The 20,554-nt window shown below is 29.3% G+C and overlaps 1 protein-coding gene across 3 annotated transcripts in view; it reads right to left on the minus strand.

Moving 5' to 3' along the window:
- The window catches only part of LOC107447458 (titin homolog), a 102,840-nt gene that overhangs the window by 50,677 nt on the left and 31,609 nt on the right, over positions 1 to 20,554 (minus strand). The window contains exon 1 of one of the 3 annotated variants that reach the window (XM_043042482.2): positions 5,819 to 5,957. The exons of the other annotated variants lie outside the window; for them this stretch is intronic. The gene's annotated coding sequence lies outside the window, so the exon portion shown is untranslated. Of the gene's footprint in view, positions 1 to 5,818; positions 5,958 to 20,554 lie in introns of those variants that run through there. 3 annotated transcript variants of the gene reach the window in all.

Here is a 20,554-nt window from a genome sequence, read left to right on the forward strand (position 1 = left end):
AAATAAAAAAGTTCCTTCACTGGGTAGTGTTCCTTCACTGGTTGGTTTACCCTACCCCTTAAACTACCCTACAAATTACCCTACAAACTACCCTACAAATTACCCCTTTTTAAAAGGGGTAATTTGTGAAGATAAGTTGACACCGAGTTATTCCTATATATTTATGATTTATGACCCATCGATTTTTTATGATCAATGAATGTTCGAAATTATTTCAGGTGCATACACCTGAATCGATGAGTCGATCTCTCGTAAAATTTTGGAAGTTTAAAAAGCGGACTTATACACCGAGATATACGGTGTTTTTACTAAGTAAAATAACAATATTTTCCTTTTTATATAGTCAAATATTATTAATCATCACTCTAAGGTTTGATAGAAACTTCTTTATCGAGGGGAGATAGTTTCATTAATTTGAAAATTACTTTCATTTTTTTGAAAATTATTATAAAGTTACTAAAGTAACTTTATAAAGAACTTCGTAAAGTTACCTAAGAAATATTGAAAAACTTTCTAAAAAGAAATTTTTTTCTTTCTGAAAATCCTAAACACTGGCAACTGTATTCATAACTTCAATGAGTCAATATCTTCATTTTTATTATCTTCCACATTCCTCTTATCTTATATTTATATGCAGATATACGTATAAACGTAGAATAATAAAATTTAATAACTTTTCGCAATTTGAACTTTGTATTTATAATAAATACTTGTGAAATAAGCGTGTAAATGATAAGTCATACTTAAGTTTCATAAAATTCACATAATTTGTATCAACACCGCTTCCTAAAAATACGAATCCAGACCTTGATTACAAAAACCGCGAAAATTATCTACAAATTGCAGGCAGAGTCATAAAACTTTCAATCAAACTGACGTGACTAGGTTATGAAAGGTATTGTCAAAGAGAACACTTCGATTTTTCTTACACAATCTCACGGAAATAGCATCGCGGCGGTGCAAAGCTCCACGAGGTGCGTAGAATCCATAACTAATTTATGCCAAAACTCTCACTCGAACCAAGGACCTTGGCGAGATCAAAAAGAGGTATTGTCTTTTTCACGCTACGGCGGTATTAATTTTTGCGATGTTGTGTTTAAGCCCACCATTTCCTATCCATTCTTTTCCAAATGTCCCAATTTTGGCATGCTTCGCGTTGATTCTCGGTGAACGTGTCGCGCCAAGGTCTCGCATACCTATCTTTAAGAGTGATGCCGATTTCGGCGACAGGTAAAGATTTATGCGGACTTTCACTCAATGGATGGAGTTATTTTTTCCTATTATTTAGTGTTTTTTGTTTGTTTTGTTATTTACCCTAAATAGCAGTCAGCACTTCAAAGAAAACATCCTTTTCTTTATTTTTTAAAAAATACTTTAGTATGGTTACATTAAATGATCCGTTGTAGATATATATTTCGTTAAAAAAAAAATGCTCTATTGCTGATTTCATAATCGCGAATTTTAATGTTATTTCATTAGCGTACCTAAGATTTCAATATAGTCTTTGTTCTTGATGCAAGTGATGAAAGCAAAGAAAATTGGAGAAAAAAAAATCTAAGATTTGAAGTAAAAAAATCTAAGATTTGAAGTAAAAAAAAATAATAAAATAAAAAATTAGTTTGGATGTATAATAGAAAGTGGTATTGAAGCAGGGAGGAATAAGATCAAGAGTTGATAAAGACGGCACAAATATGAAATAAAAATACTTTCGGCATTATGCGCACGAAGTAAAAACTATGAAATAAACAGGGCTAGAAACTACACCTGACGTGGTAAAAAGAAGTAGGAGGAAGAATCAAATTCGGTGTAGTAGAACCCATAGTTACTTGAAGAAAAATTGAGGTGAATAAATATCTACAAGTTGCATACATGCATTACGTCATGTAGAACAAAAACAAACTAATTATGCATTGAAGTTGCCAGGTACACCAAAAAATATATCACGGTTACAATAAAATAAAGAACTAATAAATATAGTTAAGTAAAAGACAGACGGGAAATAACAATATTTCAACACATTCTATGTGGGATATGGCGCTGTATTTAATTTACTTCACGTTAATTAACATTCTAACATTTGGAGAAACTTAGTTCGACTTTAGCACGCCATTTTGATCACAAACGATCAGCTGGCGCTGATGTCATAGGTCACGTGTGTGGGGGATCCGTGATCTTTTGAAGCGCAAGAACCCAATTGAGGTTTGGTTCATGAAATTAAGACCATTTTGTTGTAAAAGCAAATTCATCCGTTGAAAAAATATTTATCATTCGTTATTTTATGATCGGTAGCAGAATTAAGAGAGCAGAATCTGCAGCACAATCTAGTCAGGCAGAGATTATTATTAGTCAGGCAGAGATTATTATTATAAAAGTTAAGCACAATCTAACACATATTCAGCATGATTTTCAAAGACTCAATATTATGTAGTTCACACGTAAAACCTTTATGTTTACATTTAATTTGAATTTAATCTAATCATATTTAAGTTTAGACAAAAAAGATAAAATACAGACTAAACCCAATCAAGAAATAACAAAGTTTTCACTTTCATGTCATAATATTAAAATGAAATCTTATTTTTAAAGAAATTGACAGAATTGTAATTTATGGTACTCTGATTGGGGCCCACTAAAAGTTCCTGAAAATGAAATTCATTACCATATCATGGTATGGTAATGAATTTACTCAGCAGATAAATAAAACAGTCAGAAAAATAAACAGTGTCTTTTTTTCTGTTTGAAATTATATATATGAAAAATGGTAAACTATTCTTTATATTTCACAAAAAATGGAATTTTTACTTTCTCGGTCTTTACTGCTAAATGTTTCTCTGTCTTTTTTTTTTTTTCAATATGATGCGAAAATTAATCTGCAGAAACTTTGATACTCTGCAGTTCCAGCTGCCGTGCTGAAGGGTTTCTGCTACTTGGGTTTTATGCGAAGACTATATAACAGAAGTAACAACAAGCAAACCATAGTAAAAAGGTTTCTAATAATTTATTTAAGTAAATTTGATTCTTCAATTGATTAAACTATCAGATCAGCTTTTGATTTATCAATGATTAAACTATTTCCTTGAAAATAAAAATAAGCATTTGCTTATAAAATCTAAGAAACTGCTTATAAAATCAAATTTACCCAACATTTACAATAATCAATATATTCAACTACTCTTAATTAAAACAAATCGATATTCTGTTTCATTCAACGAATCACAACAATAAAAAGGTAAAACGCAGCTTTGCCAGTCATTTATGTAACATCGCGATATCACAATGTTGGTGATGTCACAAAATGATGCATTAGTTTTGAAACAGCGGTATTTTTTTTCTATTCTTTTTTAAAGGCAATTTTATGTTTTGAAAGAAAATAATGAGAATTCTTATTTGAAGCTCGTAAGCTGTCAATCCAGTTTAACTATTTTAGTGAAAGTTTTCGAAAATTGGGAAAAAAAGAAAACTTCTTTGGCCTCTTTTATTTAAAAGGTTACGTCAATCTATTTTCACACGATACTTATCACACTTTCTCAATTTGCAATCTAGTTTTTTGAAGGGATACTTACCTTTTATTAGATCATCAGAATGTAACTTCTTGCTTTAAAGTATTTAAATGGTAAAAATACACTTAGTAGCTTAAAAAAATACAAAAAACGTACAAAAAATGCGAGCATTTTTTAACCTTAACGATACCTAATAGTTATTTCAAATTTTTTGATGTTGGTAGTCCTAAGTGACTTAAAAATGAACTTAACCTTTTTCTTTAAACCTTCTTAGGTGGTATAAATCAACCCCAGGTTGTAGTCCAAAAGTAGTAAGAACTCAAATAATGATTTTAGTAAATTGTTAATTACTAAGTTAATATTACCAAATTAAATGGCAAACACTTTAAACTTACAGTCGTTAAAAACATTTGGAATAACTTTAGATCTAATTATACAATTTTTATGGTTTGTACTAGGTATGTACTGGTCTCAAAGCTAGATTTCCCTTACCCGGTTATTATCTGGACCCGGTAAAGGAAAAAAATGCACCCTGTACCGTGTATCTGATAGATTTGGGAACTAAATCTGTGAAACCAAATCTTTGTTAAAATAACATTTTAGGATCTTTTAATGGAATTTTTTCAATTTAGATGTAACAATATGTTTATCGTTAAGCAATAAAAATGATTACGAAGCAATTGTGGAGTTGATGAGAGAAGCGAGCAGAGAAAAAGAGCCCTCTAGCATACATATACCTAATTTATTACTTTAGAAAGTAAAGTTATTTTAGAAAGTAGAGTTATTTTAGAAAGTAGAGTTTTTTTAGAAAGTAGAGTTTTTTTAGAAAGTAGAGTTTCTTTAGAAAGTAGAGTTTCTTTAGAAAGTAGAGTTTTTTTTAGAAAGTAGAGTTTTTTTAGAAAGTTGAGTTTTTTTAGAAAGTTGAGTTTTTTTAGAAAGTAGAGTTTTTTTAGAAAGTAGAGTTTTTTTAGAAAGTAGAGTTAGTCCACTTTTGGAAGAAAAAAGACATAGTAGGTTTAGTATGATATCTTCTTTTTAAAGGAGCACGATTAGATAATAAAATAATAAAAATAATTTTAGCTAAAACTGTTACAACCGAAAGCACTTTTATTATAAAAAGTGGAATAAGTCTATTTCTAACAATCAAAATTAAAACAGTGAATTTGCTCATAAAATTACTGCAAGCATTGGAAATAATCGCACGTTAACTGTCTGAGAATAAGCGCCAATGGAACATACACTTGGCGAGTTAGTCATCTATCCCGCATAATACGAAAACAATTTTTCGAAGTCATTTACCCGCTTTTGTTAGTATTTTTCCGAGAGTCTTTCTGTTTGGTTTGTGTTTTATTATACTAATCAATCGCAGCGTGCGTATTATTCAAAATATAGAAAATTCTCCACAAGGAAAAAAAATAGAAGCAAGATTTCTTTGTTACCACTGTTAAAAACGTCAATACAAATAACACAAGAGTAGAAGTACAACAATAACAGTTCATTGCCTTACATAATATAATATTTGCTATTAATATTATTGTAAATATTAATATTTACAATAAATAACTTTTACTTAATATTTACATAATACATAATATAATTTTACAATTACATAGTATTTACGATAAATACTTAAGTTAATAAAATTAATTATTAGTGCCGGTAAATGTCTGCATTTAATTATTTTTTACATTAAAGTATCCAATTCAGTAAAGCTAATGTGTGTCTAAAAATATGCACTTAACTTTCCTCTTGCATTTATTTCGCAAAAAATATTATTGAAAGTGAAATAAGTACATTTGAAATTCAAAAATTATTTTATTTTTACGATTTTAATAATCATGATTGCATTTTAAAGTTTAATCATATTATATTGTTAAAACATCACCCAAATTAATTAACCTTAAAGTTTAATAATAGTGCTAAAAATGTCACCCAAATTAATTAAACTTTGCCAATACTTTTAAACTCTTTCAAATGTTAATCTCTATATATGAAAAAAAATGGAGCTATTTCACTCATATTTTTAATTTTTCTCATATTTTATCATTCCACTCATATTTGTAAACATTTTTTCTAACATTTTAAGCAGAAGAAATAAATTCTTCTAAACAATATAATAACTTTAAGTAATGAAAAGAAAAAAAAAAATCAGTTTTTATTTCCTAACTCACAAATCCCAAATAATTTTTTTTTACAAAAATACAAATTATATTAAATGGCTGTTAAACATTAAAAAAATATTAAATTAACATTTGTACAAGATCATTGAATTAAAAGTGTACAATGTTAACGACTTTTTAATAAGCGACAAAACATACCTCGAATTCTTCCACCAATACGTATATCCTTATTATAAACACAAAAAAGAGCACAAAAAAATTCACCTTCACCACAAGCAGTCTGAAATCGAGATGAAGTTCGATAGAAAAAAATGCGCATTACAGTGTTTTTACACCTGACAGCACATCGGTGTTGCGACCAAAGAGAGAGGGGGATGGATGGACGCTAGTAACCATGGAAACGCCGGGTAAAAAGTTTTGTTTTCATTTGCAGGTGTAGTGACTTTTTTTTATTCTTTATGTTTTTAATTCCATGTCAACTGGAGCGAAACCTATATGACGAATGTTTGGGTCCCTTATCCCCCTTTTTTTTCATTCATTTTTAGTTTGAAATTATATTCTTTTTATGTATTTATTTATAAGTCACGAAATGTTGATGTTTTAGAATATCACGGATGTTGTAGCCGATGTCATTAAAAAAAAGAAGAAAAAAAAAGACAGGTGTAAATGTAAACAAAGAAATGTTCATCATAGCGTTTTATATAGTCTAGTTGTGTTATGATGGCTAATGCGATCAAGAGTGATAGTAATTTAATTGAATATTATATTTTTATGTTGTGTAAAATAAATGATATTTCGAGAGGAAAAAAAAAGCGGATTTTCAGATGATAAAAATAAATTCCAGCAATCAAGTTCATTACATGTTTTTATGGGAAAGCAATTTTAGAAATTGAGAAGCCATATAATTGTTTGTGTTGTGTTTGTAGAAATATGTTTATATTTTCTGAATGGTTTTGAAGGTTTTTAGCTTAATCTAAATCGGTGACTGATATTTGTTTTCGTTGTAGAGGAAATCAGACTTATGACTCACAAATTTGTGTTTAATTCTTAGAGATTTTCTATTTTCTTTTAGTTTATATCTTAGTTCTTCACTTTCTTGGGATTATTTATTTAATTTGTTCAAGATTGTTTACATTTCTCCAAGAAGCGTTTTTCAATAACATTTCAACAAAAAACAAAGAAAAAACGACGTTTTCCATGTGGTTAATGTGTTTTTTTTATCTAGTTGGAATTTAGTTAACTTGTAAAATATCAATATGAAAACAATGCTACATATCTACTTATCATTTAAATACTTCTTATCTTTTTTTATTTTATTTATTATTCCTAAAACTCAAAACTAATTTGAAGAATTTTGCAAGGAAATCACAACTCATTCAAATATTTGAAAAGCGAAATCTCTGCCTTAAGGCACGTTTTAAATGATGTAAAAGTACTTAACATGAATAATCTTCATGGGAATATGAATTAATAATTTCACTTATTTTTAGTGCATCTCTGAAATATGCATAACAGTATAAATTCTTATCCTAATCCTTATTAAAAACATAAACATTTCACTTTTTTTTGAAAACATCGTAAATCGTAAAATACAAATCAGGTGAAACGGGGATAATCCGATTTTCTGTACTTCAGTCTCGTAAAGTGATGAGATTTTTCGATTTCTTCAAAGAGAAAGTTTAAAAAAATGTTTAAATATGTCACTTTTGCGGTAAAAAAGATTGAAATCTGGCTAGAATTCTTACTTGGAACGAATTTTTCTAGTGTGAGACTTATAAAAAGGAATATGGAACTTATAGAAAGGAGATAAATTAAGATTAAGCCTGTATTCAGCTAATAACAATAAATGTTAAGATAAGAATATCTAATCAAAGCAGTTAAAACCCTAATAAAACTACTATAGTTTTAAAAATAGTGCTAATGAAAATTGAATCTCATCAGAACTGGTAAAAAGTAATCTGATCAGAACTGGCAAAAGAAGAAGCGCTTCCCAAGACTTGCAAATTTCGAGTTCATGCGTATCAAATAACATACTAATACGACAGTACGGAGTTGAGATCATGACTGGGTGCTCTTAGGCCGCTAGAGTCAGAAAGGCTCATTTCAAGATATTGTGGACCATGAAATAACAGTCGCGCTCGAAGATATGTTCTTTACTTACTTCGCCCTAGAGCTGCACAATGGGCTATTGGCAACTGCCTGGGAAACATCCCTGAGGATGATCTGAAGACATGCCATTGTAATTTTGATGCTCTGCAGAGGGGATGGCACTCCTGCTTTAGTAGCGAAGCGACATGTGCTCGAAGTCTAGCTCTTTACGGTAGAACAGTTTAACGAGGACCGATACCGCGCACCTTCGGTGCCTAAGCAGGCTGATCAAAGTGGTCACCCACCCGCTTACTGACCCCAGTCAGTGATGCTTGACTTCGGTGTTCTACTGGTCTGTATGATCAGTCCACTGCGGGACCGGCTTCGAAGGGGTAAAACAAGGTGTGCCTAAAAAGTTCGGGATAAGTATGATTATCTCAAAAGCAACATAAAATTGCGGCCAGTACAAGTGTAGGCTAAGTAGAGAGTTTATTAAAATGCATAGAAATTTGAAGTCAATTAAAATTCAAAGACTGACTTTGAATTAATTAATCTTAAATGACAATTAGTTCTAATGAACTGAATTTGAGGTTCTAGCAAAATATTTGGTCATTTTAATATTTTTTTTAGCCTTTTGTGTTTATAATCTATTGGCTAGAACAAAAATAAGCATGATTTAGGTATGTCAGACTGACTGTGATGTGTAGTGAGTTAAAACACAAAAATTTTAAAACGTAAGAAATCGAACGCTAACGACAAATTAATTGCTGTCAATTAGAAATAAAGTTTGTTAGTTCTCAGTTAGATAGGCTAATTTTTTTCAAGATGAATATATATTTTTTTAATTTGCGCTTCGCTAACTGCCCAATAAAATATTAAAATTTTTGTATTTAAACTATAATAAAATCCATTAAGCCGTGGTGGCTCACGGAACGGAGCTTTCGTCTCGTGATGAAGTGAGCAGGTTCGAATCTCAGCGATGGTACCCAATTACAGTATACATAAAATATCCTCAGTGGCAGATGGATCATTTAGAGCTCTCTTGCAATCAGGATAACAGTGGGAGGTTTTCCATTCCATTTAGCGCAAATGAGAGTTAGTACCATCAAAAAAATCCTCCCTGTAGGTAAATTTTTCTAAATACTTGATCAAGGAGTTCTCTTGTCTTCTGGATTAAGTTCCAGATTACAAAACTATGGAGTTGAACATTGGTAGTCGTAAACTCAGAATTAGGTCGGCTGTCAGATATATATAATAATAAAGTAAAAAAAAACCAGCAGTGATTGTTTAGTTTAAGCTTATGTATCATATGTATGAAATATATAAGAAATATTATAATGACCGACATTTTATGATAATCACGGAATCAAACAATATTAAATAATGTAGCTCATTCTAGCAAAAAATTCATTCTAACAAGTCTGTAATTTAAATTTTTCAAGCTTTATTACAAAAAAAAAAAAAATTTTAATGAGCCGAAATGAATTTTAGTTGTATAATTAGATTTCATTGAAACAGACTGGACTAAGATGTGCACCTTTTATTCAACCGAAGATTACCTGCAAACTGTATTCCAGTATAATGGAAGATAAACGGCAACAAAACAGAAGCAATTAAACGCTGTCATCTTTTACCATAAGTCTGAAAGAAAGCAGTCAACAAGCACCACGGGGTAAATACAATTTTTTTGTTTTGTTGAATTTTATAGATTTTTAACCCCGACTTTCAATGACCTGGGAAGAGAAGGAAACCCTGACAACCCTTCTAGGCAAGATTTCTTGAAAGCTGGATTATTTGACCTCTTGTCAAAAGATTCCATAAACCAAGGTCAGATGGAGATTTCTAACTGTAAAAGGTCATTACCACTGCCATATCGCCAAAAATGATAAGGATTTAGGGTCTAAGATGGTTTATATCCTACCGCTGTGGAATAACTCAAGAACGGCATTCCACTAAGTTGATTAAAGCTCCCTCATTGAATATATCTGCCAAAAAGGGGATTTAATGATCTAACTGCAGCGGGAGGGCCTCTGTGTTTGCAAAGAGGTTTACAGTAAGAGTTACGTAATGTCTTAAAAGGTGTAGTACAGTAATTCATTCAGAGTAATAGCAGTGAGTTGCTGAAAGGAACTGATTCAAGAGAAACAGCAAGTTATAAACTTCTCTCAAGTTTTAAGCACTTGTTTATGCTCACTTATGATCACGCTTAAGTGATGGGATAATAAGGAAAAGTAATATACTTTTACTTTTTAAGGAATGATAAAACTTATTTTGCTTGTGTAAAGTTGTACGAAAAAATCACGTTAATCGTAGAAATTTACGAGTTTTAATGGGATATAAATTTCTTGGGTTTCGTTTAAAATTGATTCTATGTATTAGAACTTGGAATAACTTTAAATAATACTTTGAAGAACTTTGAATAAGAACCAACTAGAACAGTAACTTTTTTCGGTGTAAAATTGATTCTGGAAAAAAGAATTTTGCATGCTATATTTTACTAAAATAATCATAATAACATACCTGCCAACTTTTCCGGATTTTGCGGAATATTTTATTTTTACAATTAATCTGTCATATTTAGTTTCTATTTTAATCAATTTCATTTAAAATGATTACGACTACCGTTACATTTAAATGATTTAAACATACACATTAAAGATCTACTTCACACTGTCAGGTGTTACGTAGAGTGGGCTAAATATAAATTTGAATGAATGTTTACAGAGTCAATTCAAATTTCTTTTTACTATCACTAGGTAAAAGTTTCTTTGCAGCAAACGTTGGCAGGTATGTAATAATAAGAATAATGATATTAATAATAGGATGTCTAACTCATAAGTTTTCTTTCAAGTTCAGAGAGAAGTTGAAATAGTTGGCTACACTTTTTACGAAATTTCGTAGACTCTCAAATATATAAATTTAAAAAGGTATGAAAATAAAATACAAAATAAATTAAAAATATTTTATTTGAGCCAAAACTATTAAATAAAGTAGGGTTTCAAAGCTATATAAACATTAGTCTGAAAGCAGACTGACTTTTTTCAATTTTGGAAAATGTGTATGTTAAAGTAAAAATTAAACATGTTCAAAGATAGTAAACAACACATATTTTAGTAAAAATGCCATGAGTATTTCTAACTAGTTCATTTGCGACCAAGTAAGAAAATATAAAAATAACGTTTTTAATTTGACAATTAAGTTCAGTTATGTAGGGTTAATAGTACAAGAGCACTCAACCTAATGTTTTTAACTAATCAATGCAGCGGAATTATAAGATGGTATGAGCTAAGAATGATCAAGGAAAAAAGAAAGGGATGATTAGTAGGTTGCTTAATAGTCGTGAAATACATATTTAACGGAGTCGTGAAGAAAATAAACATCTTGAGGGGTCATTTGAACCAAAAAAGGCTGCTGCATGCAAAAACGTATTTATACAAAATAAAAAAAAGATATAAAATAAATATAACGTTGTCAAAAACAAAACGATTCACATTCAAACTTATTTTATTATTTAGTAAAGCAGTTCAACGCGCCACTTTTTAAACGCAAATTAATAAAAAAAAATTAATAAATTTTTTAATTCCTTTCTTTTAATTTATTTTAATTATCAATGAAAAATTTAATTTTTTTCAATTAAAAATGTTTTTTATAAATGAATACTATGCTTTACAAAAAAATATAATTTTAAAGAGAAAAAAATTAATGAGTTAAACAGTTGTTACTATCATTTATTTTCAATTTTTATAACGTATTTTGGTGTTGAAATTCTCATATTAATAAATATGTAAAAATTCGATTAAACATTAAATATACCATTTGTAAACAGCTAAAAATATACAAAATTTCTAACTCAAAATTTTTATTCGGATATATAGATATAGATACGAGAACGCAATAAAGTGAAGAATAAAAGAAAGGAGAATTTTACAATGAAAAAATTAAGAATTTAAGATTTATTAAGTTTTATTAACTGCGCATAAGCTGCTAGTATTCGCAACCCATATTGTAAGAAAATTATAAAGATGACAAGGAAAAAAAAACTTTAAAAAAAATATGAAAAAATTATAATTTTTAAAATTTAAAAAAAAAAACAGAAAAAAAACAATAGAAATATATAATCTTGTCTCACCATTCACGCGATTATATTCGCAAAATAGTGCTGCCTAATATTGTATTAATATAGTCAAAGCAAAATATATCACCAATACAATAGTGTAAAGAGCACAAAAAAAGAACCCCCCCCCGATTTATCGATGTATTGGTATTATATTTTCTTATTGGGATGCATAAAATATGAATAAATTTTTCTCCCAATAGTTACCATCTCATGGACTCGGTAATCAAAAGGTTTAGTGCATTTTACCAAAATTGCCCATTGCATCCAATTAAAAGAAAACTTTAGTGGCCATTTCCCTAAACAAGGTATGTTTACACGCACAATTTGAACTTATTTATGGTTTTTATCGTAAATAATGGTACTTCCTCATTTCTTTCTACCAGAAAACAATGGAAATATTCTAGAGTTGTCGAATAGTTGTGGCGTGCGATATTAGAGGACAATAAAACTTTCCTTAAACCCCAACATTTTTGTTTTCTTCTCAATTCGAGAGCAGGATAGAAAGAACTAACCTTTGTATAATCCACAATTTTACTACATTTCCAGATTTTTCGACATTTTTTTTTACATTACATTGTTGCATTCTTTTAAAAACTAACAGTCTTCCTTGAGGGTTTTAAAATTGTGCGTTGATGTTGTATTATTCTTTATAATATTACTTATGACGTCACAAAAAGTAATGAGTTCAGAATGTCAGGTTACGGTTTGAGGATTTTGCAAGAAGAAATTATATTTAATTTATATCACAATATAATAAGTTTTTACCAGTCAGTATCAGTCTAAAATTTAGGTGATAGTTTCGAAGATTTCGGTTAGGAGGCATGAAGTAAGAAAATAAATTGAATGTTTTAAGAATAACTTTAAAGGATCTATAAAAAACTAATAAAAAGATTCGAAATTTATGATTGAGTCTAATAAAAGTTTGTTTCAGCTATCACTAATGGGTCAATCCACGAATAAGAAAAAGAATTTTAATTAGTTTGATACGTTATATATTCAAGCAAAAATATTTAGTTTGATATTGCCAGCATGAAAAACTAGTTTAAAACAAGAAATTTAATAAAAATGATTACAAATATTTTCCATAATTTCTCACGGAATCTTTTCTCGTACTGAAGAAATACCATTAAATTATTGCGCAATCTTTGAAACTCTTAATGTAAAATGTAATTTGAGTTTTCGATAAACATTCGATTTTTTTCGATTTTCATTTCGATATTATTTTTTTTTTCGTGTTTCTGAACATTGCTATGAGATGACTTAACTAGTCTCACTTTCTTCACAATTTTTGCAGCGATATTTCCCGCCTTGAATTGAAACCAAAATCATTTCGTATCTTCTGTAATTTCGCTTTCATCGTGTTGAAATTATTCATTAGTATTAAAATTATTTCATCGCATTAGTATTATATTTGATTATTATCAAATAATTATTAATATTAATTATCAATTATTTCATTAGTATAAAAATTATTTCTCCAAATGAGTTTTTACCTAATTTTAATAATTATTTTTTGCATCTTAAACACCTTAAAGCAATAGAGCTTATAAATATATTATCACAGTGTACTTTTTTTAAAGATAAAACTTGGGTGCATTGCAGGGAAAATTGGAGATTAGTGGACGGGACAACACATGTTTCACCACCATGTTGTTGTTGTTTACAGGTCTAGTAAAAAACTACTGGCTGACAACAATAATTCACTACTTAGAATTTAGGACGGAAAATATATTGATTTTCGGCAATAAAAAAATGCTTTTTCTGCGTCGGAAATACAGATTAGTTTTACCGGTAAATTTTTTCACGAACACTATACATAACTCTGGAGTTTTCTTGCTTTCTAAATTTGAATTCGAAATAATAACGAGAAGAAGTTGGGTCTTAGATCAATTACGTGAATAGAGAAAATTATTTTTTACTTTTCAAATGAACAAACTTTTAATTGATTTCTGATTTACTATTATCTTGAATCCTACCGCGAGATTTCTTTGCAGAGATTATTTGACATAATATAACTGGTTCGTGCGCCCTATGCGCACTGCCTACAATGAAGGCAGAATATTTTCAGAGGTAGGTAGAACAAGAATTGTATAGTCAGTCGTCTGAATAATCGACGTTGTGGTTTTCCTCATTAAAAAATACAGATTAAGTTTACCAGTAAAGTTTTTCACGGACACATTACGCACCTCTGGAGTAAATCTTCATTACGTAATTCTGGCTTTCTAAAATTGATTTCGAATCATAATGAGAAGTTGGGTCTTAGACCCATTACGCGTGATAGAGAAAATTATTTTTTGCTATTCAAATGAACAAAATTTTAATAGGTTTTTTTTACCATATACTCAGGAAGCGATAAAGGTAAATATTGGCCCGCATTAATAGGATAATATCACAATATTTAGTAAGTGCAGTTTTGAAATAAAAAAAGTCAATTTTTCTACAAGATTTTCTTTAGCGTTTTTCCTGTTTATTGATTTTAAGGAAAAAAAAATTATTTCGGCGAAACATCCTTAAAAATTCGTAAGTTGAAGGTTATTTTTCTCAACTAAAGTTTACATATCAGTATTAAAAGCTAAATACAAAGCTAAGAAATAATTTTATGAGTCAATAAAAATAGTTTTAAAGCCATTTCATGACTATAAACTAGTGTTAATTATCCATTAGCGTATACAATGCTATTATTATTGCATCAGTCATAAGTATAGCTGTATTTTCAAATCTGATGCAATGTGGTCGTATGTAAAGAAAATTAGAAAAAAATTTTAAATTTTTTTGGAAATGATTTTACGGCTTTAAAGAGATAAGATTAAAGTAATAATTATAACTTTGCTGAGTTTTTAGCAATTTTTGAGTCCTTTAAAAGTTTTTGAATCTTTAGCCTAGGTGATAATTACTCCCTGTACACCGGTTTCGATCAATGAAAAATGAATTCATAATTTCGTAAAAACTGAAATTAGGAAGAGAATTTCAATAACAAAAAGTTCTTTATACATTTTTTTTTCTATTTCGAAACAAGAACTGATAAAAAAAAGTCGAAATGTATTCAAAGAACATACATAAAAGGGATTAAATTGATGTTTGGCGTTAAGCTTTCTAAATATAATTTTATATACTTTCTAAACTGCCAATATAGGTAAAGATCTTTTTGTGAAGATAATTGAAGAAACTTTTGACTTGGCGACATAAATCACAGAAAAAATAGATAAGAATTTAGGTTAACAATTCATAGTTTTTCCGAACATATTTTTTAACACTTATAAAAAAGGAGAAAGAAAGGTTGGAGTGAGAAAGGACAAACTGATAAACGACTAATTATTCTTTCCAAAATTAAAACAGAAGAAAGAGGTCAAGAATTAACGAGACAATCGAACACTTCTATTTCGGTTACGGTTACAATAAAACGAGTTTAGCGAAGCATTGAATTGATTTTTTTTTCTTATGTGCATTCTCTTTTAAGATACCCAAACAATTTTTTTTCCTTTTTTTTATATGTTTAAGAGATGTTACCTTTGATGTTTAATGGTTTGAGTTCTTCTACACAAATCTGTATAGTGAAACTAATTTAAGTTCTCTTACATTCAAATTTGTTGCCAAATTCATAAGTACTAAAAATTAATTAAGGAAAATTTATAAATATCTCGAGTCTGTGTTTTAATAATGTTTTCACATTAGCGTTTGCTTAAAATGATTATTTCTCTCAAATAAATTTTTTAGAATAATTATTATGACTTGTATAAAGTAATTGTATAATAATATTGATGGCCCCTGACCTCATGTCAGAAAGATACCGGATTCGAATCCCGCTTTGGGCATGGGTGTAATTTTTTGTTCTCTCACTTTTCTATCACTTTTCTATCTCACTTTTCTATCATCATATTTTCTTTATGATGAGGTGACTTTGATCTGCTTATATTGTGCCGACGAAAATCAACAGTAACTCCTATTAAGTATCATAAAGGCGTATGATGCTGCTAAACGTGGTGTGTTGGAAATACGAAAAAATTANAAAAACAAAAGAATTATGATATTCGATAATATATTTAACTGACAATATTGAAAGAAAATTAAAAAACACGATTATACTCTTTAATAAAACGAAAAGCTAAATGATTTTAAAAAAAGAAGTCGCATTCGCAAATATTACTAATTTTCTTGAATAAACAAAGTTGATTGACTTATGTCCAAATCCAAAAGAGGAAAAATAAGTTTTGTTATTATTTTATTTATAAAAATGAAAACAACTAAAGATTTATAAATTTGTTTCAACAAATTTAACAAACGTGGTGGAACAAATTTAATTACATTTTAATTTAATTCTTTATGGGCACCTTAAATTAGATTTCCGTTTGTAATAAATTCAATAATGTAAAATAATACTTAAACATATAATATCAAAATTAATTTTCACATTTAAAAATAAAAAAGAAAGTTTTGTTTCAAAGAAAAATGTACCTAATTAATTAAGAAACACTTCTTTCTATATTCTTTTCAATAATAGATTACATTCAGAACAAGGTAACGACGGCGATCACAAAGTCAGTCCCACTGAAAATAATCTACAAGAAACGATATCAAGTCGCGACGAAGTAGAAAAAAAAAAAAAAAAGAGGTGCGGAAACGAACATGCGAGATCACGATATATGTTCTCAAAACTGATTCTGATTCTACCGCTCATCAATCAAGGCCGTTTCAATATAACGATACGTACATCGTCTTCCCCAGGGCGAGTTGGCATCGGAACGTAAGAGATCCTTGCGTGTCTTGTATCGCTATATCGTATATCGCTATATCGTTCGTCTTCTTTACTCGAAGGCTTAAATCAGATTTTTGATGCATCGCCTGGAACGAAAGTAGCTGTATCGGCCTGACGATACAGGCATTAAATCGATATGTCGCGATATATCGATTTATAGCCCAGTCCTAGAGGTGACGTTGATCCGCCTATATTGTGCCGACGAAAAAGAGATCAACTGTAACGCCTCTATTAAGTATCATAATGACGTATGCTGCTGCTAAACGTGGTGGGCTTTGGAAATAAAACAAAAATTATAAATTATTACTATATAAGTTATTTAAAATAATTATTTCTCAAAAAAGAATTCGTAAAGGAATTTTATTACTATAAAAATCAATTATTATTATAAAATCAATTTAAAAAAAAAAAGACAAGAAAAAAAAACGATATTTAAAAAAAAATATTGAGATTATTTTTGCATTGTGGATGCTTGTAAATTAGGAGGATATTGCTTTTGATGAGAAAGGTAATACGAACGTAATAAAGTAGACTTCCTTTGTTAGAAAAACAATTCACTATGAATTTTAAAATTTCACTTGAAAAAATATTTAATTAAGTTTAACAAAAGTATTAATAAGCAAATATCAAGATTTAGCTTTAATTTCTTAACAAAGGACGGAAGGTACAAAAATCAGCAAAAATATGCTTGCGTAACATATGAATTGAAATTTAAAAAAAAAATGGTCTTTCAAAAGTAGATTATAATTACGTTAAATATTTCATATATAATATTTTATATCATCAGCATCATTACAAATACTGGATAAGAGCAAGACAAAACCCTTCCACTGTTAACAAGACGATGGGTTCATATATAATTTGGCCATCATTTCTGAATATTGAGTGGCAGCTAAGTAGTCGGAATGAGTAAGGGTAGTTTAAAACACATAGTTGGCTATTCTCTATGGTTACAGAGATGCCAACTGCTCCGGACACGTCAAAATAATTAAAAAAAAACGGTAAATAACTACAAAGTAAATTTTGCAAATATTTGACTATTTTTGCTTGCTTTTTAATAGGCATAGCATGACATAAGCACTATATAGTGGTGAATTATATAAGCCTACAAATTATTTAGAAATTGTGGTGGATAAAAATCTACTGAATTGAATTTATTAAAACAAGAATCACAATTGATAAACTACCACTTTAAAATATATATTTGCTGTCCGGAGCAAGTTGGCATCTCTGTGGTTATCCCAATCTGGTTATTCCATGGTTATCCCAATCTGGTTATTCCATGGTTATCCCAATCTGGTTATTCCATGGTTATCCCAATCTGGTTATTCCATGGTTATCCCAATCTGGTTATTCCATGGTTATCCCAATCTGGTTATTCCATGGTTATCCCAATCTGGTTATTCCATGGTTATCCCAATCTGGTTATTCCATGGTTATCCCAATCTGGTTATTCCATGGTTATCCCAATCTGGTTATTCCATGGTTATCCCAATCTGGTTATTCCATGGTTATCCCAATCTGGTTATTCCATGGTTATCCCAATCTGGTTATTCCATGGTTATCCCAATCTGGTTATTCCATGGTTATCCCAATCTNTGACTTGTATAAAGTAATTGTATAATAATATTGATGGCCCCTGACCTCATGTCAGAAAGATACCGGATTCGAATCCCGCTTTGGGCATGGGTGTAATTTTTTGTTCTCTCACTTTTCTATCACTTTTCTATCTCACTTTTCTATCATCATATTTTCTTTATGATGAGGTGACTTTGATCTGCTTATATTGTGCCGACGAAAATCAACAGTAACTCCTATTAAGTATCATAAAGGCGTATGATGCTGCTAAACGTGGTGTGTTGGAAATACGAAAAAATTATAAATTACTATATAAATTATTTGAAATAATTATTTTTCGCAAAAGAATTCGCAAAGGAATTGTATCATTATAAAAATCAATTTTCCTTATTCTTTAAAAAAAAAACAAAAAAAAAACGATATTTTAAAAAACAAACACTATTTTGAGATTTTTTTATTTTTGCTTTGTGGATGCTTGTAAAGTAAGAGGATATCGTTTTTGATGAGAAAGGTAACACGAACGTAATAAAGTAGACTTCCTTTATTAGAAAAACAATTCACTGTGAATTTTAAAATTTCACCTGAAAAAATACTTAATTAAATTTAACAAAAGCATTAATAAGCAAATATCAAGATTTAGCTTTAATTTCTTAACAAAGGACAGAAGGTACTTAAATCACCAAAAATATGCTTGCGTAGCATATGAATTGAAATTTTAAAAAAGCGGTCTCTCGAAAGTAGATTATAATTAGGCTAAATGTTTCATATATAATATTTTATACCATCAGCATCATTACAAATACTGGATAAGAACTAGATAAAAACCTTCCACTGTTAGCAAAACGACGGATTCAAACATAATTTGGCCATCATTTCTGAACATTTAGTGACAGCAAATACAGTCGGAATAAGTGAGGGTAGTTTTGAACACACTATTCTCTATGGTTATTCCAATCTGGTTATTCTATGGTTATCCCAATCTGGTTATTCTATGGTTATCCCAATCTGGTTATTCTATGGTTATCCAAATCTGGTTATTCTATGGTTATCCCAATCTGGTTATTCTATGGTTATCCCAATCTGGTTATTCCATGGCTATCCCAGTCTGTATATCTTGTATTGAAAGGGGTGGTTTCAGGCATGTTTGGTAATTTTGGACCCCTTTCTCACATTATTAGCAAAAATACGTAAATCAAAAACTCCCTATTACAATGTTTGCATACTTTCTTCAAACATAGATAATTCTTTAAAAAATTTGTCTTATGTAAAGGGTATTCTTTATGTAGATATAATTTTGTGCGAGTAAGCATTTCGCATGCTTTACTTCGTTTTTTTGCAAAGCAACTTTTTTTTTCTAGTTAGGGGAATATGCAATATTAGTTCGGTCACAGCTGACATATTTCGGCCCCACTTTGGTACATTAAAACTGTATATTAAGAAAATATTTATTGATCAAATAAAATAAATAAATAAAAATTAAATTAAACACGTAAGATAACGTATGAATTCCTCATGCTACATATTTTTGAATAGCACTGAATTGCAGAATATAATTAAGAAATCGAATTAGATTCTTTTTCTCCGGAGAGTTTTTTAAATGTTTCCAAAAGCATTCATTAAATTGCAAAAGTAACTTTTCTTAGCCTTTACGCTTGCTTTATTCATAATACTTATCGAAAAACACAAGCTTTTTAGTACTAAAAAATGAAGTAAAAATAATGTATGCTCCATGGTTATTAATCAGCCCTTATATAGTTATATCACGTCTAAACAAGTTTCAAATGTTATTCAATTTTTGTTAATCTGGCTCTGAACTTTTATATCTAAATAACTTTTTGACGCAAATGGATTCAAGAAAAAAAAAAGGAATTCGCATTTAGAAGTTGAGTCTGTATTGTTAGCAACAAAGTGTCTAAAAAACAATTTTAATAACGAGTCGAAATGCATTTTAAGGTAAGTTACATAATGATGACAGTGAAATTCCTGAAAGATCTTGATATGTAATTCTATTTCATTCGGAATTTTGAGAACAAAATTTTTTGAAAACACTACGTGTTTGTTTCGAGCTATTTTAAGCTTTATCTGAGAGAAACTGTAAGCAGGTAAATCAAACGTTGGAAAAGATTATGAGAAAGTTCAGTGAAGGTGGTTAAAAATAGTTTTTAATTTTGTAGATGCATTGTACATTTTTGAGTCTTTCATATGTTGATAACACAATGTGTCAACAGTTTTTGGAATGAAAAGCGTTTCGCAAAACTTTTTTTAACTAATAAAATTATAATCTAAGTAATTAATCATAATTTGTTGATTAAGTAAATTATTTGATTAGAAATTAAAACATTTGTTTCATAAGCAAAAGTATTTCTTTATTGCATTAATTTTAAATAAGTTAACTCTG

This window comes from Parasteatoda tepidariorum, chromosome 4 (assembly GCF_043381705.1).
Source record: "Parasteatoda tepidariorum isolate YZ-2023 chromosome 4, CAS_Ptep_4.0, whole genome shotgun sequence".
NCBI lineage: Eukaryota > Metazoa > Arthropoda > Arachnida > Araneae > Theridiidae > Parasteatoda > Parasteatoda tepidariorum.